The following is a 24,531-nucleotide window of genomic DNA, read 5'->3' as shown; positions in this document are numbered from 1 at the left end:
AATTGAGCGACCTCGATTAATTGCTGCAGCAAATGAGGGGGCGGCATCTGCACATGCTGGCGTGGCTGCCACAATTTCACTCTTACAGGCTCGTTACTGGTGGCCTGGTCTCTATAAAGAGACAAAGCAGTATGTCCTTTGTTGTGACGTCTGTCAACAAATTAAAGTTTCCACGGCTAGATGCCCGCAGCAGACGCCCCTTCTCATATCAAATAAACATTTACAGTGTGTGTACTTGGATCATTGTGGTCCGCTGATGCAAGATAGTGCATACAAATATATATTGGTTGCTGTAGATTCGTGCTCTAGATTTGTGTGGGTCTGGCCACAGCGCTCGGCTGACGCTCAAACTTTTATTAAAGATTTGTGCATTGTCGCGTGGGCTCTCATTATTCTAAATGAGACTACTGGATTTCTAGGTAGCAGGATCTATAACGGTGTGGGGGACTGAGTCTGACCCACGTGTAAAGAACTCTGTCACCCTAAATCCGATTTTTGCTCCGGCTAACTAGCAGTGCCTCATTTCTCCCATGTGGAAGGAATGATTTGGCAGCCGAGCGCATGACATCTTTGGAACTTCTCAGGGAAGTCGTGGTTACTCAGATCCAAACCAACTCTCTTATTTCCAATATGATCTCATATACAAATGACAAAGACAGTATAAGTTTTATATAATGTTTTAATAAAACAACTGTATTTTAGATATTAAGGCGTGAGCCGCAATAACCAGAACGATACAACACAGTAGGATTGAAATAGTCACCAGGAGAGTAAAACATAAGAACAAAGCTATCATATTGTCTAACAGTTTCTACTCTCCCTCTGCTTGTTCTATTTAGAGCACAGCATGTTAAGCTTCTAGCTTGCCTATTAGAATCACTGTGGAGACATCAGCCCTCCTACCTGAGCAAAGACCTGTGTTCTTGGTTCAGCATCTGCAACGAGGCAGTCAGCGTCTAGTTGTGGTTCCCTGGTCGGAATCTCCCTCTTGCGTGTATAGGGACAAGGAAGTGATTTTATAACTAACATGTCATCGTGATCACAAAATGTCCCTACGCAGGAATGCCAAGTCTAAACTTTTACCACGTCTATCGGCAATGTACCAGACTGTATCCTTGACTGAAGCACAGAGTAAATATGTTATGGAGAACTCCAGTGCTGAAGTAGGCAAAACAGTGTGATATGAATAAAAAAACAACACCGTAGAACTGGCTATTTGAAAAATAACAGTACGAAGCCTAATAAAAAGCATGTAGAGCAAGGTGCACAGAGGCTCTAAGCTGTCAGCAAATGAATAAAATATATTCAGGGCAAAGTGCACAAAGGCCTAAAGCCTGAAGCTAAAGCGCAATGAATACGTAAAACTAACCACACTACAGCATCTTTGTCGATACATTTGCAGTTGCGGCTTTTCATTCGGACCAGGGCCCTGCTTTTGCCTCTAAGGCATTCAGGGACACCATGGCTTCATTGGAGGTCCAGCTCCAGTTCTTGTCTCCATTTCATCCCGAGGAAAATTCTGTCGTGGAGCGTTTAAATCACGATTTAAAGCAATCCTTAACGGCCAGAGTTATAGGTACGGGTCGTAGTTGGCTAGCCCACCTGTATGGAGTACAGAGAGCACTTAATAACTTGCCTAGAAGGTCCCTGGGGGGTTGTACTTCATATGAGTGCCTGTTTGGAACACAAATGTATGTTCTTGATATAGATGGTCCTGGTGTGGAGACGGCAGATACGCCCTTTGACATAAATGATCGTGTCACTGTTTTGCAGGATTTACAACAATTCTGTGAAGATAACTCTTCTGCAAGTGCTGCCTCCACAGGAATTAAGGATGAACCAGTAAAGCCTACTGGTTGGATTCCCAGGATTGGGGATCTTGTGCGTGAAAAGGTCGCAGTGAAAAAAGAATTTGGTCCTTCTTATCGGGTGCCTGTCCCTGTGATAGGGATCAGCGGCACGAGAACTGTAATTTTACCACCGTTGCAAGGGGCCAAAGGAAATCGCTTTGTTTCCATTGATAATGTCAAGTTACAACATGTGGCCGATCTGCACAGCAGACCAAGAGGGACACCCAGTAGTTCCGGAATCCCTCTCACTACTGGGGAAGAAGTTCCGCTGCAGGTGATTTGCACCGACGCTATTTCCTCTCCGAGCTTGGGGAGGGTGGAAGCTGATCTTACGATTGTTCCACAGACGGCGAATAATTTGGAATCTTTTGATCAAGTTGCTGTACGTTCTACTGATATTGCTGAGAATGTGGTTTATAGCGTGCCAAGGCGAGAGCCACCATCTGCTTCTTTGTTTACGGTTGCACCTTTTGCGAGAACTGCCTCTGTCTGCTTCCACACCACTGATGATACTGTGTCGGACTCCTCGTCCTCTTTACCATCACCCCTGGGTCCACGTAAGCTGCTGTGTTGGCTTAAACACACATATTTTGTTGTTCCTTGGAACTATCTGTGGCTTTCTTAGACTGTAATGACTCTTTTCTTGTGGCTGGGGTTTGTAGTTACTTTTTTTTTGGTAATACATGGTCATTTTCTTCCTGAACGATCTGACATTGAGCACGTGGAGACGGTGTTGAAACCACATTTTTCGTCTCATATGGTTCGAAGAGACTTGTCCTTTGTGAACATTTCTGCAGTGCCGATTCCGGATGGGATTGTGTGGGATAGAGTGATGTTTGATATATATGGTCCCACTGAAATAATTCAAATACCGTATGTTCTCAAATTATCAATGAATGATATCGTTATACCAGGCATTGTATCTGATGATTGGGATGTAAAGACAGTGGATTCTATGTTGACGGAATTGCAATATTATACTGTCTATGAAAATGAAGATGCTTATCTATTTAGAGATAATTATGTGACATGTTTTGCTACAATTATTATGGACACCACTTTATTCATAAAGCTAGTAGCCCTAAATCGATATTTGAATATATGCAATGGGAACATTGCCTGACTCCTCCACAGGGGAACTCTAAAACGTATTCTGACAAATTTGCATATTTTTCTGGGCATAATCAACAGAGTTCTAAGTCTTACTATTTTAAAGTTACTCCGCATGCTAATAAGCAAATGTTATTGACTGATACTAAATTGCTGTGTTCCAATTTGTTTGTATCCAAACTTTCGGTTGAGGGGTATGAATACTGGTCCAAAACTGTTGATTTGAATAGTGTCTGGGGAACTAAAAAGTGGCAAATGCGGGGCAGGGACACATTGTTTAGGGCGTGTATTATTCCTGTCCAAATGATTTTCCTAAATGACACTGTACAACAGACTAGTTGTTTGGGCTTAGCAACGATTAGAGATTTGAATTTGCCTAGCATACCTGTCCCTTCCAAATTGAACAATTGGCAGCAGTATATTAATGCCACGTTTAGTGAGCTTACAGACTGGGTCCAGAATGGTACGCTTAACACTCCGTTGATACGTCCGGGCGGGTGGTTATTGTGGCCCATAGACACTAATGGGTGTCATCAGCGTTTTGTCACCTCTTCGGGGGGGTTCAGAACTAGTAGGGCAGACCCTCGCTACATATCACCAGAACATGCTGATATCATTACTACATACACCGTGGGGAAACTTTGTCAACAATGGTTGAAGTCATCCACGCTGGATGCAGTTAAGACACATCTCACGTTACTGTCTAATGATACTGATTTGCAAGATTTTTTGTCAGGACCAAGAATGCCACGGAAGAAACGTTTTTTGTATGAAGTATATAATGAGATTTGGAAGCTTTCACAAGAGGCAGCGGCCCGGTTGAGGCAAATTGATCAGGAAAATTTGATACAGGCTTTGTCTGTTGTGGATAATGGGATGCATACCCTTTCAGACCGTGTATACACAATTGACAACATTGTTTCCTCTGCTAAGACATTATTAAATCTGATATGTTTTCTTTATATCATGGGCAGAGTCAAACGCGGTCCGTCATGCAGTTGGGTTGGACTCTACAGACCTTGAAGGCAGGTTGCGTTTCGTGGCAGCACATTCATGCCAGGGAGATATTTATTTCCTTTAATTTGACTCGTCAACAACAGCTGATAGCTAAGAAGGAAGCAACATATGTTACGTTAAATATTGAAAAGTTGGAGAAATTGCCTTTTACTGTGGCTGAGATTCCGTCAGCTGAGTGGTTAATATTAATTTGCCTATCTCCACTCTGCAATTTACTTCTTGTTTAAAGCACATTCCGGTGGGTAGATATGAACGGTTGGGAGACAGTTACATACACGAGGTGTGGGAGCTTCCCTTTCTATACAGATGTATTAATGGTTTGAGGGAGGTTTTTCTTAGCGGTAGCGAATGCGAAACTTCTGTCAGCCATTCGATGGTTTGTAAACAGCTGTCTTTGCACGGGCGTGTAATGCCTCGATTGCTAACTTAGCTTGTTATCTTAAGTGAGTTCCAGTCACGGTAATTAAAAACACTTTCCATGTGCTTTCAAACGGCAGTATGTCCTTCTTAACAGTGAGCCCTGTTGTGGCATGCGTGCCGGAATAGTTTACGTAGACATTGTCACCAAGGCCGTTACGTGCTGCTGGAATGTGTTGTTTCCCCCCACTCAAATTAGGGAGGTAGCGGACATCTGGCCTCATATTGCTACTTCCAAGGTGAATTTCGACAAGTTGAGTCGACTGAAAGCTCTATTGTTTCAAAAGCATGTGGCCCTTACATCTGTTACCGAGACCTTCGCACTTCAGGTGGCGAGGTCATCAGCGGAAATACAGTCCCTTTTGAACACTAACTTTCTGAGTCACTTTGGTGAACTCGTGGGACGTATATTTAATGCGTCCAGCACTGCTGGAATTGCACATTTTTTCAAAGCCGTTGGTGTTGGTTTTGCTCATACCTTCTCTTCCAAATCCGGTTTAATACCTTCGGCTATTCACTCTATTTTCGGAAGCATTTTTGGGGGATTCCCGATTACTTTGGCTTTGTTGGCTGGGGTTTTGCTGTTGCTGCTGTTCTTCCGCAATGGCTGTCCCACTGCGACGAGATCCCATATTAGCGCTCCCGTCAGCGCAGCTGTGTCGTGAACGCATGATGCAGCATTTTGGAGCAAAACTCCTGGGACAGTTGGAGTGTGACTGGTCTCTGTCATTCCGACCGGTTTTGGACTGTGTGCAACCCGTGTTTCGGTGCCTTTGGTGCTCGTTTGAACATGCACTGGCTCTCTGTCTCTCACTGCAGCGCCCCCCAGTGGTCGATACTGATCTGTTGATGTTCCCGATTAGGGCTCATTCCCAGACTTGTGCACTGCGGTTGCGTTTGCTTCGTGAGGCAGTTTATGAGATTCCCTTCCTGGAGGAAGATGGTATTGTCTCATTCATAGGCCCTGCACGGGGTGCCGCCCTGGATGGTTCTGGGGCTTTGGAACACACCTGCTCCATGATAATTTTTGGCGTGGATTTTCCGATGTTGACATCTGTCGAAGTGGAGGATCTCCTGCTTTCCGTGGCTTCTGTCTAAGAATTGGATTTTTTTTTTGTTAAATTGACATTATATCGAATTTGGCTTTACCGTCACATGTTTCCCAATTTAAAATTTGTTTTCTGCTTTGCTGTCCTCTGACCTTGTCGAAATATATTTGATGTATTTTTTGTATCTGGGGCATATTTTTATATTATTAGAACCACCTGCTACCGACAAGGGGAGGGTGTAGTGTGGTCAGTTTTATGTATCCTTTACGCATTAGCTTCAGGCTTTAGGCCTTTGTGCACTTTGCCCTGGATGTATTTTATTCCTTTGCTCGCAGCTTCGAGCCTCTTTGCACTTTGCTCTAGATGCTTTTTATTCGGCTTCGTACTGTTATTTTTCAAATAACCAGTTCTACGGTCTTGTTTTATTTTTTATATCACACTGTTTAGCCTACTTCAGCACTGGAGTTCTCAATAACACATTCCTGTTCACTCTGTGCTTCAGTCAAGGATACAGTCTGGTACATTGCCGATAGACGTGGTAGGAGTTTAGTCTTTGGCGTTCTTGAGTAGGGACATTTTGTGATCACACTGACATGTTAGTTCTAAAAACACTTCCTTGTCCCAATACATGCAAGAGGGAGATTCCGACCAGGGAACCACAACTAGACACTGACTGCCTTGTTGCAGATGCTGAACCAGATCACAGGCCTTTGCTCAGGTATGAGGGTTGATGTCTTCCCAGGGAATCTGAAAGGCAAGTTAGAAGCTTAACATGCTGTGCTCGAAATAGAACTAGCTGAGAGAGAGTAGAAATTGTTAACACCATGATAGCGTTATTCTTATGTTTCACTCTCCTCGTGACTATTTCAATCCTACTGTGTTGTATGGTTCTGGTTATTGCGGCTCACGCCTTAATATCTAAAATGCAGTCGTTTTAATAAAACAATATATAAAACTTAAACTGCATGAGATCATACCGTAAATGAGAGAGCTGGTTTGGATCTGAGTGACCACGACTTCCCTGAGAAGTTCCAAAGATGTCATGCGCTCGGCTGCCCAATCATCCCTTCCCTTAGGGAGAGATGAGGCACTGCTAGTTAGCCGGAGCAAAACCGGATTTAGGGTGACAGAGGTCCTTCCAAGTGGGTCAGACTCAGTCCCCCACATCGTGAACGATCCTGCTACCTAGAAATCCAGTAGTCTCATTTAGGATAATGAGAGCCCACGTGACACTGGCACCCCTCTTGCTGTCTAGAGTGGGGGGCTACCACCTCCTGTGGCAGACACCCTCCTTCCGCTCTCCCTTCTGTCAGTGCAGGGGTAACACCCTTCACCTGGACAGCTGCCTGACTACTCAGGACTTCCTTGGAGTCAGGTGAGGCCTCACCAGTGCCAACTCTGGGCTCCCCTCCTACTGGGGCAGAAGGCCTTTGGCTCCCTGGAACTCTCTTTAAGAGTGTCCAACCCTTCCTTTTCTTCTTTCCTTTTCTGGGGGACCCCTGTCTCCTAACTGGGGGGACTGACTCCCCAGGACTTTGGTTTGGGGGGTGCCCTGGGCGACCGCCCTATCTGGGACCAGACTCACCTCTGGGAGGTCATTGCCCAGGATACAATCTAGGGGGAGGTCAGCACTGACTACCACCCTAAACCAGTCAAGGATACCCTCCCTCTCTAGGGGCACTATGGCTACAGGCTTGGAGGTGACCTCCCCTGAGGCTATCCTGACTTTCCTGGTCTCTCCTGGGACATACATGTCTGGGGTCACTAACCGGTCACTCACTATTGTATGACTGGCACAGGTGTCTCTCAGGCCAGTGGTAGGGATCCCATTCACCTGAATGGGGTGAAAGTGCCTACTCCCACCCTCAGGGATCACTAGCTTACCATCTGGTCCTGTCTCCCAGCTCAATGCTAGGAGGACTTCATCATCTGAGGAGTCCTCCTCCATGCATGACTACACTGGACAGTCCAGTGCTAACCACCTTCTTTGGACAGGCTGCATCTCCTCTGAAATGACCTGTCTGCTGACAGTCAATGCAAGCCTTACTGTCCAAGAGCTTTTTTAACCCTGGGTCTCCCTGTCTCTGCTTGTCAGAGTGGGAGTGGGATTTACTCTCCTCCTTCTTAGGGTTCTGGGGTACAGAGGGAGTTTCTGTGGTGGGCTTACCACCTCCCTCCTTAGGTTTTTGGGGACCTGACCCCCCCTTCTTGGAGTCTCCCCCCTGGGACTTGACAACCACCCTGGTTCTCAACCACTCATCAGCTGCCTCCCCTAGCTCTCTAGGGTTGGTCAGCTTAGAGTCTACTAGATGCTGGTGTAACTTTTCTTGGGTACAATTGGTCAAGATGTGTTCTCTCATGATCAGATTGTATAACCCCTCATAAGTATTTACTTTGTTACCAATAATCCAGCCCTCTAGTGCCTTAAGTGAGGTGATTACAAAGTCAACCCAAGACTGGGTACTGACCTTCTGGGTGTCCCTGAACTTCATTCTATATTGCTCTGGGGTCAGACCAAACTTCTTGGCTGAGCACCTCTTCATACTAGGGTATGAATCTGCCTCCTCCCCCCTTAAGGTCAGAAGCCTATCCCTCCCTGAGTTGGGGACCAACTCCCATAAAAGTGAACCCCAGTATTGAGGCCTAACCCTTCCCATTTGGAGTGCCCTCTCAAAGGCCTCCAACCACTTGTCTAGATCATCCCCCTCTACATAAGCAGGAACCACCCCCTTGGGTAATCTGGGGCAAAACCGCCCACCCATGGACCCCTCAACTTCTCTGTCGCTGCCACCATCTCTTTACTCTCTCCTTGCCCACTTTTTCTTTTCTAGGGCCAGCTTCTCTGCCTCCAAAGCTATGAATGGTAGCTGGGCCTCCAGCTATCTTTCTCTGAGGGACAGGTTCTCTCCTCCTGAAGGGACCCCTTCCCCCAACTAGCTTTGGGTCTGCCCCTAGTGACTGTATGTAATGAGGACCGGTCTTCCTCATCCTCACTTAGGCTCAGATGCCCTCCCTCCCCGGAGTGGTTAGAGCTAGCATCCTCCCCTACTTCTCCCTCCTCTGGAGCTTCCTCTGGGTCTACCTCTTGGGCCTCAGCCCATGCTGTCAGGGATTTGATCAGGACATGCTTCCTGAGGTCAGTGGTTGCAGGCAACCCTCTTTCAGTACACAACCCCTTAAGCTTGACTACAGTCAGTGTGGGTAGGCTAGCCAGATCAAGCTCCATTGTTCCCTAGTTTTGTGTCAATAAAAGCTTTTTGCAAAAATTGGAAACAAGAATTTAGAAAAATCAAAAAAATTCAATATTTTAAATTAATCCAAATTAAAAATTAAAAACAATTTTTGCACTAGGACAATTTAAAGGATTTTTTATTTGTTTTACTTAAACTGTAATGTGATACTGAACACAAGTACAGTATCCCACCACTGCTCACCAAAAATGTTGGAAAATAGGTAATTGGTAAGGGCCGGTAGGTACCTACACTTAGCAATAGGCCACTAACCTCCACTAAGGTCCAGTTAGGTCTCAGTAAATTAAACCCAGCTCAAACTTTGGTAGCTTGGCAACGAGCGTCAAGGCTTTACTTAGGAGACAGAGTGTAAAGCATTCAAATATCACAAAACAGTAATTAAATAAAACACAGGAAACAGTTTAAAAATCGAAAACCAATTTCTAAAAATAGATTATATTTTTATCTTTAAAATGACACAAAAACAAATAATATCGGACAAGGGGAACCAGAGATATGAATTTTTAAAGAATTATTGTTTTTTAGCGCCTAGAAACAAAAGGCGCCAATCGGGTCATCTGGTTGCACCTCGACCGGGGCAAAGTCAAAGTTTCAGGCCGACCGCGATGGAGCCCTGCTCGGCTACAGGCCGCGGGAGGCCTCGGTTAAAAGTTTACCTTCACACTTAGGGGGTCATTCCGACCCTGGCGGTCCATGACCGCCAGGGCCAGGGACCGTGGAAGCACCGCCAACAGGCTGGCGGTGCTTCCTGGCCAATTCTGACCGCGGCGGTAAAGACGCGGTCAGAAAAGGGGAACCAGCGGTTTCCCGCCGGTTTTCCCCTGGCCAAAGGAATCCTCCATGGCGGCGCTGCAAGCAGCGCCGCCATGGGGATTCCGACCCCCTTCCCGCCAGCCTGTTCCTGGCGGTTTACACCGCCAGGAAGAGGCTGGCGGGAAGGGGTGTCGTGGGGCCCCTGGGGGCCCCTGCACTGCCCATGCCACTGGCATGGGCAGTGCAGGGGCCCCCTAACAGGGCCCCATAAAGATTTTCAGTGTCTGCTTGGCAGACACTGAAAATCGCGACGGGTGCCACTGCACCCGTCGCACCGCAGCAAATCCGCCGCCTCCATTCGGAGCCGGCTTCATCTTTGCTGGGGCTTTCCCGCTGGGCCGGCGGGCGATCTTTTGCAGGCCCAGCGGGAAAGTCGGAATGTCCCGCCGCGGTCATCTGACCGCGGGGCGGTGTTTGGGACCGCCTGCCGGGGTCGGAATGACCCCCTTAGTCTCTTTTTCGAAGATTTTCTTCAGCGGGACGAACCTGCCAGTCCAATCCAAGCTCCTGGAGCCCTTCTCCGGATACGCGATGTGGGAATCCTCAGTGGAGATTTTTACCTTCGGACTTAGTCGTTTTTTTCGAGGTGAAAATGCTTCGACCGGGTTAAACCTGGATCTTGATCCGACGTCCCTGGAGCCCTCCTCGGAGACGCTGGCTGGAAGGTCCTGGTCAAATTTTTACCTTCGGACTTAGGGGCATATTTATACTCCGTTTGTGCCGAATTTGCGTCGTTTGTTTCGACGCAAATTAGACGCAAAACTAACTCCATATTTATACTTTGGCGTTAGACGCGTCTAGCGCCAAAGTTCATGGAGTTAGCGTCATTTTTTTGCGTGAACACCTTCCTTGCGTTAATGATATGCAAGGTAGGCGTTCCCGTCTTAAAAAATGACTCCGATGCATATGCGTCGTATTTATACTCCCGGGCAAAAATGACGCCCGGGAGTGGGCGGGTCTAAAAAACCCGCATTAGCGCCGGATTTTAACGCCTGGGTCAGGGCAGGCGTTAAGGGACCTGTGGGCTCAGAATGAGCCCATAGGTGCCCTCCCCTGCCCCCAGGGACACCCCCTGCCACCCTTGCCCACCCCAGGTGGACACCCAAGGATGGAGGGACCCACCCCAGGGACATTAAGGTAAGTTCAGGTAAGTATTTTTTTTAAAAACAATTTGTGGCATAGGGGGGCCTGATTTGTGCCCCCCTACATGCCACTATGCCCAATGATCATGCACAGGGGACATAAGTCCCCTGGGCATGGCCATTGGGCAAGGGGGCATGACTCCTGTCTTTGCTAAGACAGGAGTCATTTCAATGGGGGTTGGGCGTCGTAAAAAAATGTCGCAAATCGGGTTGAGGCGATTTTTTTTGCCTCAGCCTGACTTCCACCATTTTTGGACGCCCATACTCCATTTTCCCCCTACGCCGGCGCTGCCTGGTGTATGTGTTTTTTTTTCACGCACACCAGGCAGCGCCGGCGGCTAACGCCGGTTAACGTCATTGAATAAATACGGCGCCCGCATGGCGCTTCAGAATGGCGTTAGCCGGCGCTAATTTTTTTGACGCAAAACTGCGTTAGCGCAGTTTTGCGTCAAAAAGTATAAATATCGCCCTTAGTCTCTTTTTTGAAATTTTCTTTACTGGGGCGAACCAGCAAATCAGGCCGGGTCGCGGTTGAGGCAAGCCGGCTAGGGTTGCCGCAGCGGCTCGGTCCCTCTATGGAGCTTTTTTACAAACTTCTCTAAACTTCTGGGGCTTCTCCCAGATGTCCTTTTAAGGTTCTTTTGAGGTCCACAGCTCACCCCAAGGGTCCAGAAGTTCTGAGATGGTCTTTGGGGTTGCGGACTACAACTCCCAGAATGCACCTGGCACAAACTCATTTTTGTCCACTGGGCAGTGGCCAGCTGGTTGATTTCTTCAGTAGTTGGTGCAGGGGACTCTGGATAGCAATTTTTCACCTGTAGCAAACAGGGAGTCCCTCCTTGAACCAGTTAAAGCCAGGCAAAGTCCTTCTTGTGGTGAAGCCCAAGTGTGCAGCTGGTGCAGTCCTTCTGAGTGCAGATTCCAGGTGCAGGCCAGGGGTCCAGAAGGGCAGTCTTTCATCTTCTGTTGTTCTTCCTTGTTGGATGTGGTAGGGAACTGAGGTGTGGGTGCAGGTCTGCCAGTTTTATCCTTGCTCCTGGGTGAAAAGCAGGGGGGTCCTGGTTCTCCAATCAGGTGCAGGGTCCTTTCCCCTGTCATGACCACTTCCTGGGAAGTGTGGAAAAAATCAATCCCAGGAGGCAACATTCTCCAAAAATCCATCATGGCTGAATCTGATTTTTGGAGGTTACATCTGGATGAGCCCACCCACTGGTGTGGCTAAAAATCATAAACACACCCCTCTCCTGCCGTCTCCTAATCTAATCAAGGGGGCACATAGTTGTCTGGGGTTGCAGGATGTGGGGGTATTGCTGGTTGCTCCAAATGTCCTTTTCTGCCTTTGAAGACCAGTTTGGCAGCCCTCCCACTACCTGCCTCACCATCTGCTGAGGGGAGATTCCCTCCCACAGGCACATTCCTTTGTGTGAAGCCAGGCCACTTCACACCTCACCCCAGCCTGGCCAGGCTGCTAGAGGCTGGCCAAAGAGCACAGCAGCAAAAACAATGCAGGGCTGAAATTGGCAACTTTTCAGGTAAAGTTTAAAACTCTTTACCTGAACAAGTTATATTAAATCCAACAACTGGAAGTTGTGGGATTTATTATAGCAATTAATTTGATACCAAACTCTTGTTATCCATTATTTAAGGGGACTTTAAAAATTAGAATAAAGTCTCCCCATTCTAGCCTATAGAGGCTATTCACTACAATGAGAGAAAAACAAATTTGGCTGTTCTTACCTCACCAGGGCTTATAAAACTATTTTTATAAGGTCCCTGCTTATAGTTACATGACACCCAGCCCTAGGGGCACATAGGGCACATCTTAGGGGGGACGTATATGTAAAAATAAGGTAGTTTAAGACTTTGGAACTACTTTTAATTCCAAAGTCGAATTTGCATATAACTTTAATTTAAAAGCAGCTAGCAAGGCAGGCCTGCCTTTAAAATTACACTGGGCACCTCAGCACTACCTATGCTGTGGTCCCTAAACCTACATACCCTACCATATACTAGGGACTTATAAGTAGGTTGACTTAGCCAATTATAATTAGCCTAATTTGCATATCCATTTTACACAGAGCACAGGCCCTGGGACTGGTTAGCAGTACCCAGGGCACCATCAGAGTCAGGAAAACACCAGCAAGAAGTGAAAAATTGGGGCAAAAAGTTAGGGGGCCTCTCCAATCAGCCCTCTTTTCTCACATTGCAGATTGCAGTCTTTTCAATAAATATATTGAAAACTATCCTGCATCTTCTTTCTTGCCTGTGTGTGTGTGTGTAAGTGACCTATTGCTAATGAGAGAAAAGGATAAGACTAGTTCAACCGTGATTTCCCTGAGAGGTTTTCAGAGTCCATGTGCTAAGTTGCAGAAATCACCTTTACTATTTGGGTTTTGGTGAGCCGGAAAGATTGGGCCGACAGCTGCCAACTGGTGTAGGAGTGACTCAGTCTACTACAAGCAGAGTTACTGCCGCCCAAAATCCAGCAGTCTTGTAGCGATATAAGAGTCCTTATGACATGGAACCACCAACTATGGTGTAGGCATTAATTTACAAGTCTCCTGAGTATCTCGGTTTCACAAACACTAACGCACCCTAAGTACCATTATACGGAGAGGTCTGTGGTCTTAGGGACAATCTTCCTCAGCTGAATAGGGACTACGTATCTAGACTGTGGGGGTCATTCCGACAGGGCCGGGGACCACGGAAGCACCGCCAACAGGCTGGCGGTGCTTCCAGGGCCATTCTGACCGCGGCGGTAAAGCCGCGGTCAGAAAAGGGGAACTGGAGGTTTCCCGCCGGTTTTCCACTGGCCCAGGGAATCCTCCATGGTGGCGCTGCTTGCAGCGCCGCCATGGGGATTCCGACCCCCTTCCTGCCACCCTGTTTCTGGCGGTTTTCACCGCCAGAAACAGGATGGCGGGAACGGGTGTCGTGGGGCCCCTGGGGGCCCCTGCACTGCCCATGCAGTGGCATGGGCAGTGCAGGGGCCCCCTAACAGGGCCCCATAAAGATTTTCACTGTCTGCTTTGCAGACAGTGAAAATCGCGACGGGTGCCACTGCACCCGTTGCACCCCTGCAACTCCGCCGGCTCCATTTGGAGCCGGCTTCCTTGTTGCAGGGTCTTTCCCGCTGGGCCGGCGGGCGCCCTTTTGGCGGTCGCCCGCCAGCCCAGCGGGAAAGTCGGAATGACCCTCGCGGTCTTTTGACCGCGGAGCGGACTTCCGACGGGCCGCCAAAGTCGGAATGACCCCCTGTATGTTGTTCAAGCTTGAACCTTAAAAGCGATTTATTTCCCCCTTGGTGTTCCCATCTCTGATACCTCCTCCGGAACATGACAAACACCGTAAATATCCTGGAGAACTGCAGACAAGCACTTTTGCAGTTTCTTCTAGCCAATGGCTTAACAGATTGGGGTGGGGAAGTCACATTTGTTGTGGAAGCTCATGAAGCATACCAAGTAAATGACAATTCAAATACATTTCGCACCTACAGAATAGCAAACATACCACAGTGGTACCGAGCTTACCATCACATGTACTACAACGCATGAGATTAGGGGCCAGATTTACAAGGTCCTTGCGCCCCTTAGTGCCACATTTGCAGCAAAAAAATGTGTGACGCTAATGGGTCACTACCATAGGGCCATATTTACTAGGTGGCACAAACTAGATTTGCTCCACCTTGTAAACTTTTTGTGCCACATCATGCTCAATATATGCTTGATGTACGCAAAGGTGGCATTCCCTCAGGGTCACAAAAAATGGCGCAATGGAATCTACAAGATTCCAATGCTCAATTTCTAGTCTGATTTTTATCATCTGCTTAAAGCAGGCATTAAAATGAGGCTCCCATTGATTTCATTGGGCCTCTTAACACTATACTGGATTATTAGCACCATTGTTTTTACCTTAATGCAGTATAGCGTTACAATAGCATTAACAAAATGACACTATTGCCCCTAACATGCGCCATGGTGCACCGTACTGTAAATACGTGCTACCATGGTGGCGTTAGGGGATGCAAGGGGGCCGCTAGAAAAGTGGTGCATCACTAATGATGAGCCCTTTCTTGTAAATATTCCCCTAGATCTTTTAGTGATGACAGTCTAAGGTGGCCCCCGTTTGCCACATACACACTACATCCTGATGTGCAGGCTATGCAGGTTTGTGCATCACACAAAGAATGAGCAAAAGGCCATGAATGACTCTTCATGTGCAGGAAAGTGTCCCTTCCTGCACATAAACAATCATTGAAAAATGATGATTTGCTAATTTTTTGTGTGCTGCATTGTGCAGCACACATAGAAGTACCAAAATGCCATTGTAGAGTGTTTATGTGCAGGAAGGTATACCTTCCTGCACATAAACAATCAATCCCCTCAACGTAAACCCCCTTGCACTATGGTGCAAGGGTGCCAGCTAAATTTAGCATGAAGGGAACACAGAGGCGTGCTGTATTTTAGTAAATATGGCGCATCCCTGCTTTTCTATAGTGACGCAGTGCACCTTTTGGCGCAGCACCGCACTGCAGCACTTTTTTAGTAAATTTGGATCCTAGTGAGTAAAAAATACAAGACAACCTTGGTTATTTCCAATGTTTTTTTATCTACCAAAATCTAGCGCATTAAATGTAGGGCTCTTAATACTTTAGCTAATTAGGCTCGCAGCATTGCTTTTGCCAATCACCTAAGGGTTTTAAGAACAGCCCAGGGTTGTTTTCAGCCCGTGTGTCATCAATATTGCATGCTACTGAACCTGAAACGTTGTCCTATGTGGATATTTATCTCACAGACAACGACCTTAACGTTCATACTGCCAGGGTCGATCGGAACATGCTTAGCTTTGCTGTCCAGGGCTATAACAATTTTCAAGAAAACTAAAAATGCTTTTCTTATTCCTGGAATATGAGTTATCAGATGAAGGCAAGAGCCTGGCCTTGCACTTTCTATTGAAATGTGCACAACTTCAATTACCAAATACTATCAAGAAACTACAGTCATTGCTGGGTTTGGCAGAATATACATTTCTGATTATGCACAATGCATGAAACCACTTTATGACTTAATTTGTCCAAATTTCTCAAGCAAACATTGGACACTAGAACATACACGCATTCTCAGAGAACTTGAGCTGGACATTGTAGAAACAAAACACTGACACACACGCAACAACAAAACAAACTTGGTCATCAGAATAATTTCTGGTGCCATCGGGTTAACCTACGTCACTTTCAATGAGGGTGACACGGTATCCATAGCATGTATCATTTGTATTCAAATGCAGAACAACATTTTGCACCTACAAAACTGACTGCTGTACAGATGGTTGTCACTAAGGAGAGGCCACTAGGTGAAGGTATGTGCATTGTTGTCATTACCCCAGTACCATCCTTAGAGGCTGTTACCAAAGCAAGCATACCTAAAGCTACAGCATTACATCAACACTGGATTCAATGGGCAACCTCCCTGACTTCCACTAATGTTGATTATATTTTTAACCCAAAATTGCAAATACAAGAATTTCTCAAATATGAGCAGGAGTACCCCAGAACTACTAAATACTACCACTGGATCCATACCAAACTATCATTTACATTGATGGTCCAGCACAACCAGCTTTAGGCACTAAACATCAATATTCAGCCACTTGCGCAGCAGTAAGTGAGGTAATGAGAGATGTTGAATTCTACTCCCAAAACTTTCACAGAGACCTAAGAGGACTGCACTGCAAAGCTTGCAGAGCTTAGGGCTCTCATCTTGGCACTGGAACATACAGATCTGGAACAGCCCACACTAATTGTGTATGATTCATATTACTGTGTCCAGTACTGGAGTGATTATCTTAATCACTGGTGTTTGAACATGTTCAGAGATTCCAAGGAGAACACAATTAAACAAAGAACAATATGTCCTTTGTTGAGATATTTGCCACCAAATAAAAAGATCCACCATTAAATGCCCAACACAGGCATCCGTCTTAGTGTCAAACAGAATACTACAATGTGTGTACATGGACTACTGTGTTCCCTTACAACCTGATGGTGAATACAAATACATCTTAGTCGGTGTTGATTCCTGTTCTAGATTCCTGTGGGTATGGCCTCAATGGTCAGCTGATGCTCAAACTGCTATTGAAGGTTTTCAGGTCTTTATTTGTACATAAGTGGTTGCAGCTTTACATTTGGACTAGGACCCTGCTTTTGCCTCTAGGGCACTTCGAGACACCATGAGGATTATGAGTTTTGAGTTCCATTACTCTTCCCCTACCATTCTGAGGAAAATTCGGTTGTGGAGAGGATGAATCAAGACTTAAAGCATTCCGACGCTAGCACTACCTCCCTGGTGCGGGTCATGACCAGTGGCCGAAACCAGGGAGGATTTTTTTTTTTTAACACCCTGGGAGACACAGAAGCTTTTCCGTGTCTCCTCCCACCTCCACATGCCCTTTGCGGTGCGCTGACATCACATTGTTGTTTCCAATGGGGAAAACGGCCCCAAATGGCCTTCCCCACATTCGCAAGGCCTTCCTGAACGTGTTTCGGAAACGCCACTAGACACCAGGGATTTCACTTGGGGGGGGGTCGGCCCCTTTGGAAAACGGGCCCCCCACAAGGCATATTTTTTTGATATGGAGATAGGTGTCCCCTGGGAGGGCGCGATCACGCTCGATCGCGCCCCCCCCAGGGGTTACATTTAAAAAAGAAAATAAAGAATTTGACAGGGGGTCGTCTGTGGGCAGGTCGAGCCCCTGAGGGGCAATACTTTTTTTTAGTAGTTGTAGGGTTTCCCTGGGGGCCATTTTGGCCCCCAAGGAAACCATACAACTACTAAAAAAATATAGATCTACACACATATATATATATATATATATATATATATATATATATATATATATATATACATGTAGCTAGATATATCTATCTTCATGGATATATCTCTAGATAGATCTATATATATATATATATATATATATATATATATATATATATATATATATGTATAAATATATATATCTATCTATAGATCTATCTATCTCTGTAGATCACTTTTGTCAATGCATGTGTGGTTTCCCTGGGGGCTGCGATCGGTCCCCAGGAAAACCAGGTCCACATATAAAAGTGATTGATATATATATATATATATATATATTTGCCACCAGTTGTCTTGCAGTTGCAGCTTGCGTCTTCAAAGCAATGCACATACTTCAACTGGCGCATTTCAACTGTAGCTTTTAGGCAGCAATAAAAAAAGTTAAGTAAGTCTTGTGATTATGTTTCTGCTACAAAAGGATCAGACATTTGTCTAGTGGCAGTTTTTGTGCCATAAAGAAGCGTCGAAGGTTTATATGCAAAGAGCAAATCTGTATTTTAGGTAAATAGCTGAGTACCTTAGTAAAGTCAGCCATTACCTGCGCTATAATACAAATTAAATGTATGTGCGGGGTAGGGGGAGGCTATGGAGAGATGAAAGGCACTTTTGCTGGATGGTAATGGGGGAATCCGAGGAGGAGGACATGGGAGTGGGAGCAGCAATAATGATTGTTGGTCTGGGCGCAGGAGTTGCTAAAGACTGTGACGAATGGTATGTGACGAGGTGTTTTTTGAGTGTCTTGAAAGAACGTGCTGATTGAGGGAAGAAGCGCAGGTAAGGTGGCCTCTACTGTTGCACGTATCACACACACACCAGCAATTTTGTGACTGTCTACGCAGACTAGTGTTTTAGAACAACAGTTTAGCTAATAGCAGAGATGGCATCTTGATGGATGACTGCTGCTGACGCCATCACTCGGGTTAAAGAGGACAGCTCTGACATAGGATCAGAGACTGAGACAGCAGACACTGAGACAGCATCTGAGGGATAGGACAACGGCGCAGACTCTGGGAGTGATTTTTCAGTTGGAGAAGTCCCATTGGATAACTCCTCTTCCAGTAAATTATGAGGGAGGTGATGAGGACAGTCCTGCTGTCCCTTCACAAGGACAGTATGTGTAACAGGGCAATAGTGGGTTAGCCCAACCCTGAGAGCAGGTAAATGTGGCGGCAAGCAGAGAGAGAGAGTGCTGTCTTGGGAACTCCCCAATTTAGTTCAGCCCCAAATTCCACCGCCCAAATCGTATTGTGGAGACATCAGAATTATGTATCACAAAACAAACTGGTTTTGTAAGGCAGGTACCTGTGTTTTTGGTCCTGGGTTCGGTGGCCATATGGGGAAACATACTAAACCCAAACATTTCTGTAAATTAGACATCTGGGGGAGTCCACAGAGGTGTAACTTGTGTGGATTCCCCACAGTCTTCTTACCCAGAATTCCATGCAAAGCTGAAATGATGAATAAAAACAACATTTCTGACACACAAACTACAGGAATATGCTGGGATACACAAAATGTCTACCACCCAGTGATTCCTCACCTGTGCTGATAAAAACACTACCCCACTTGAGTGCCTATACCTAGTGCCGGCATCAGGAATGGATCACCCCAGGGTCAACAGTTGCATCATGTAAGGACCAACATTGACCGTTGTGTGATCTATTCCTGTTGCGGGCACTAGGCCTACCCACACAAGTGAGGTACCATTTTTATTGGGAGACTTGGGGAAAGGCTGGGTGGAAGGAAATGTGTGGCTCCTCTCAGATTCCAGAACTTTCTGTCACTGAGGAAAAAGTGTTTTTTGGCCACATTTTGAGGTTTGCAAAGGTTTCTGGGTAACAGAACCTGGTGAGAGCCCCACAAGTCACCCCATCTTGGATTCCCCTAGGTGTCTAGTTTTCAAAAATGCACAGGTTTTGTTTCCGTAGGTGCCAGCTGAGCTAGAGGCCAAAATCCACAACTAGGCACTTTGCAAAAAACAGCTCTGTGTTTTTTTAGGAAAATGTGATGTGTCTGTGTTGTGTTTTGGGGCATTTCCTGTCGCAGGCACTAGGCCTGCCCACACAAGTGAGGTACCATTTGTATTGGGAGACTTGGTGGAATGCTGGGTGGAAGGAAATCTGTGGCTCCTCTCAGATTCCAGAACTTTCTTTCACCGTAATGTGAGGAAAAAGTGTTTTTTGGCCACATTTTGAGGTTTGCAAAGGATTCTGGGTAACAGAACCTGGTGAGAGCCCCACAAGCCACCCCATCCTGGATTCCCCTAGGTGTCAATTTTTCAAAAATGGGCAGGTTTGGTCGGTTTCCCTAGGTGCCGGCTGAGCTAGAAGCCAAAATCTACAGCTAGGTACTTTGCAAAAAACACATCAGATTTCAATGTAAAAATGTGATGTGTCCATATTGCCTTTCCTGTCGCAAGCATTAGTCCTACCAACACAAGTGAGATACCATTTTTATTGGAGATTAAGTGGAACACAGAATAGCACAACAAGTGTTCTTTCCCCTTGTCTTTCTCTACATTTTTTCCTTCCAAATGTAAGACAGTGTGTAAAAAAGACATCTATTTGAGGAATGGCCTGTAATTCACATGCTAGTATTGGCACCCCGGAATTCAGAGATGTGCAAATAACCACTGCTTCTCAACACCTTATCTTGTGGCCATTTTGGAAATACAATGGTTTTCTTGATACCTATTTTTCACTCTTTATATTTCAGCAAATGAATTGCTGTATATCCGGAATAGAATGAAAACCCATTGCAAGGTGCAGCTCATTTATTGGCTCTGGGTACTTACGGATCTTGATGAACCTACAAGCCCTATATATCCCTGCAACCAGAAGAGTCCAGCACACGTAACAGTATATTGCTTTGAAAATTCTGACATTGCAAGAAAAAGTAACAGAGCAAAACATGGAGAAAAATGGCTGTTTTTTTCAGCTCAATTTCAATATTTTTATATTTAAGCTGTTATTTTCTGTAGGAAAACCTTGTAGGATCTACACAAATGACCCCTTGCTGAATTTAGGATTTTGTCTACTTTTCAGAAATGCTTAGCTTTCTGGGATCCAGTAATGGTTTCACACCCATTCCTGTCACTAACTGGAAGAAGGCTGAAAGCACCAAACATAGTAAAAATGAAGTATGTCCCAGTAAAGTGCCAAAATTGTGTTGAGAAATGTGGTTTTAGGATTCAACTCTGCCTGTTCCTGAAATCTGGGAAGATGGTGATTTGGCAGCCCTTTTTTCCTATTTTGCTTTTTAGGTGTATTTTGGCTAATTTCTTGGTCTCCTCCAGGGGAACCCAGAAACTCTGGGTACCTTTAGAATCCCTAGGATGTTGGAAAAAAACGGACCCAAATTTGGCATGGATAGCTTATATGGACAAAACGTTATGAAGGCATTAGCGCAAAACAACCCAAAATAGCCAAAAAAAAGGGGTCAGCACTGGGGGGAAAAGGCCCAGCAGCTAAGAGGTTAACAGCAAGATTATTAGGTTCAGGACATAGTTGGATTTATCACCTGTATGAGGTCCAGAGAGCATAAAATAATCTGCCCAGAAGGTCCTTGGGAGGTCGCAAACCTTATGAGGTGTTATTTGGGAAACCTATGTATTTCCCAGATCATGATGGTCCTGGTACGGTGGCAGCAGACACACCCTTTGACATGAATAAACATGTAGCTGTTTTGCAGGAGTTAGAACTATTTCATAATGACAAGTCATCCGCCTGTACCTCCACCTTGGGAATAAGGGATTTGCCAACAATATCTACAGGCTGGATTCCTAATGTTGGGGATCTGGTTCCAGAAAAGATTGCTGTGAAGAAGGAGTTTGGCCCATCCTACAGCGCACTGGTCCCAGTCCTTGGAATACACGGTACCTGAACTGTTATCCTACCACCACTGCCTTGTTCCAAAGGGAATACATTTTTCTCAATTGACTTCATCATATTGCTCCATGTGGCTGATCCTGCAAAGTGGACAAGGAGGTCCCTTGGGGAGTACCCGCTCCCTCCTCACTACCCAATAGGCTATATCTCTACAAGCAGCAAACAATGTTTCTACAAGCACCAATGTATACAACAATGCTACAATTGCCTCCTCGAGCATGGGGAGGGTGGAGAATGAGCTTCTGATGATTACAGTCACCACTTCACCGACAAGACCCATCCAAGAGGTGGAACTATACTATTCCAATTCAGGACAGACAGACAGCATTGTCTACTATGAACCTCCACAACTGCACCACCTCCTCTGTTTGCAAAGAATTCTTTTAGTTATTTCATTGACATTGATGACTTTTCTTTGACTAATCTGCTTCTGGAACAAAAGCTGTATTAATGACACATAAGATGTATATATGGCTTTAAAAAACTATTCAGTTTATCCATGGTATTACCTGTGTATACTGTTGACATTGCTTGCCGTTTTGCTTTGGATTGGTTTTGTCATCATTTTTTTTTTCTCTTGATAAATGGTTATCATCTTCCAAAATGCTCTGACATTGAGCAGGTGGGTGAGGTTTGAACACCTTGCTTATCTTCCCGTAAAATCTGAAGAGACTTGTCCCTTTCCAGATGGTATTGTCTTGGATGAAGTTCCCTTTGATTCATACAGTCCTACTGAAGTCATTCAAATTCCGTATGTGTTTAAAATATCAGTGACTGATACTATTACATCTGGTGTTGTTTCCAATGACATGTTAAAACAATTGATTCTATGCTTTTTGAGTTGGTATACTACACTATATATGAAAGTGAAGATGTGTGTATGAACACAGCAAATTATGGGGAAATGTTCTGTTATTACCATTGGGCACATTACTTTCTGCATCAAGCTAGTAAACACAATGGGAACATTGTCCAACTCCACCTGTGGGGAGCTTCAAAACATATGTAGAAAAGTTTGCATATTTTACTGGGCATGACACTAGAAGTGCTGAGTCATAGTATTTCAAATTACCACCATCCAAAACAAGGAAAATATTGCTAACTGACACAAAACTGATTATTCAGATTCCTTTGTTTCCCAACTTTCTGTTGAGGGGTATGAGTACTGGAAAAACATTATTAATGTGAAGAATATATGGGGAACAAAAGATTGGCAGAAAAGAGGTAGGAAGCTTTGTTAAGAGCATGCCTTATTCCTTTACAAATTATAGGTGGTTATTACAACCCTGGCGGTCGGTTGTAAAGCGGCGGTAAGACCGCAAACAGGACGGCAAAAAAAAAATGGAATTATGACCGTGGCGGCATTCCGACCGCCATGGCGCTGAAGACCGTTGGGCTGGAGATTGCGGAAAGACTGCCAAGGTCGTAATGACCCCCATAGTTTTAAATGAAACTCTCCAGCAAACATCTTGCTTTGGTTTTACACTACATTTGGTGCCCCTTCAAATGTGCATCAATAGGGTGTCTTTCTGTGCAGCCTGTGCCTCCTGTGGACAGGGATCTATTAATGTTCTCGATGAGCGTTCATTCACTGATATGCCTCATGAGGCTGAGGTTGATTTGCAAGACATTTGATGAGTCACCTCTTGTGGATTGCCTGGCTCCAATGTCTGGCATAATAGATGGTGCTGCCTCTGCAGGTCATTCTGTGTTTGAGGCACCTGCACACTTCTGCTCCGTGGATCCCTCTGCTGATTCTTTAATCTATCTATCACTTGCCTAAGTGGAGTCCTTTCTGGTCCCAATTTACATGATGACATAGGAGACCTTTTGCAGGATCATGAATATTGTTGATTCGACCATTGGCTTTTTCTTAACGTGTAAAATGTGACACCAAATTACTTTTCATTTCAGCCTGCTCGCCAGTCTGCCTTGCTTGTCACTTTTGACATTATGGTGGTCATTACGACATTGGTGGTGACTGTTAAAGTGGCAGTAATACTGCCAACCGACTGACAGTAATTGCTGCCAAATTATGACCATGGCGGTGATAACTGTCATAGGCAACCAATGTACCACACCAACCGCAAGGGTGTTAACACCACTGACCATAGCGGTAGCTATGAACAGCCATGCGGAAGACAAAGTATCGCCCACTATATTAAGACATTGGAAACCTCCATGATTTATGGGGCGGTACCAACACCATCAAGAGCCTGGCGAAAAAAGAATACAGAAGATGAAAGTCTCACCATCAGAGATACAGAGATGATCAACGCCGCGATGGAACCGGAACTTCAAGTCTTCCCGATGCTCTTCTACGCCATGCTCCACCTGGAACACCAATGCTGACAAAGACGACGACGGTTAATACAGCTGCCTAGCACACAAGGGAGGGAGGGAGTAACACACACACATGCACTACACGTATCATTCACACACACACCATACACACAACCAGGTGCAGAGAAAAACCAATGTCACCGGACTCACCGGACCCACGTCATAACAATGCAAAGTGTACATCATTCCAGAACTCATGGTGTAATTAGAAGCAAACAGCCACCATATTGTCCATATGACAAAAAATACAGTATTCACTGTTCCGAAAGGGCCAACGGCCAGTCCAAAGTACAAAAGGCCCACATGGCCACAGGGCACAGTCCAAGGCTCAAGTCGTTCCCTGACGTAATCCGTACTACACTGCGCAGTGGCATAATGTTGGGAATGGCCAAGCACCTCAGGGGGAATGGGCGTGGGGGGCACCTGAGCTGAAGTGGGGGACTTGACCACTGGGTCGGGAGGGGGCTCCATTCCCATTACAATTAGCTGGGGAGTGCAAGGTCACAGTCTCCTTTCCTTTCCTGCCTCTACGACTAGGAGGTGTCTCAACTGTCCCCATGGACTGTTTGTCTTAGGTGCTGGGCTGGGTAGTTGTGACCCTGCTGTTACGGGCAGGATGGGGGAGGTGGAGGGGTGGGGAGGTAAAGTTAGGGAAGTAAAAGCTTCTTAGCAATGGTGGGGGCGGGATGAGGGAGGAGGGATGGGGGTGGAGGTTGAGGGAGTGGTTGTTGGAGGTGTATGTCTGCTGACTTTGGGGGCAGGTGCATGGGCAGTGTACGG

Source organism: Pleurodeles waltl, chromosome 1_1, assembly GCF_031143425.1.
Source record: "Pleurodeles waltl isolate 20211129_DDA chromosome 1_1, aPleWal1.hap1.20221129, whole genome shotgun sequence".
Lineage (NCBI taxonomy): Eukaryota > Metazoa > Chordata > Amphibia > Caudata > Salamandridae > Pleurodeles > Pleurodeles waltl.
The sequence above is the reverse complement of the archived record's forward strand: the minus strand, read 5'-3'. Positions refer to the sequence as shown.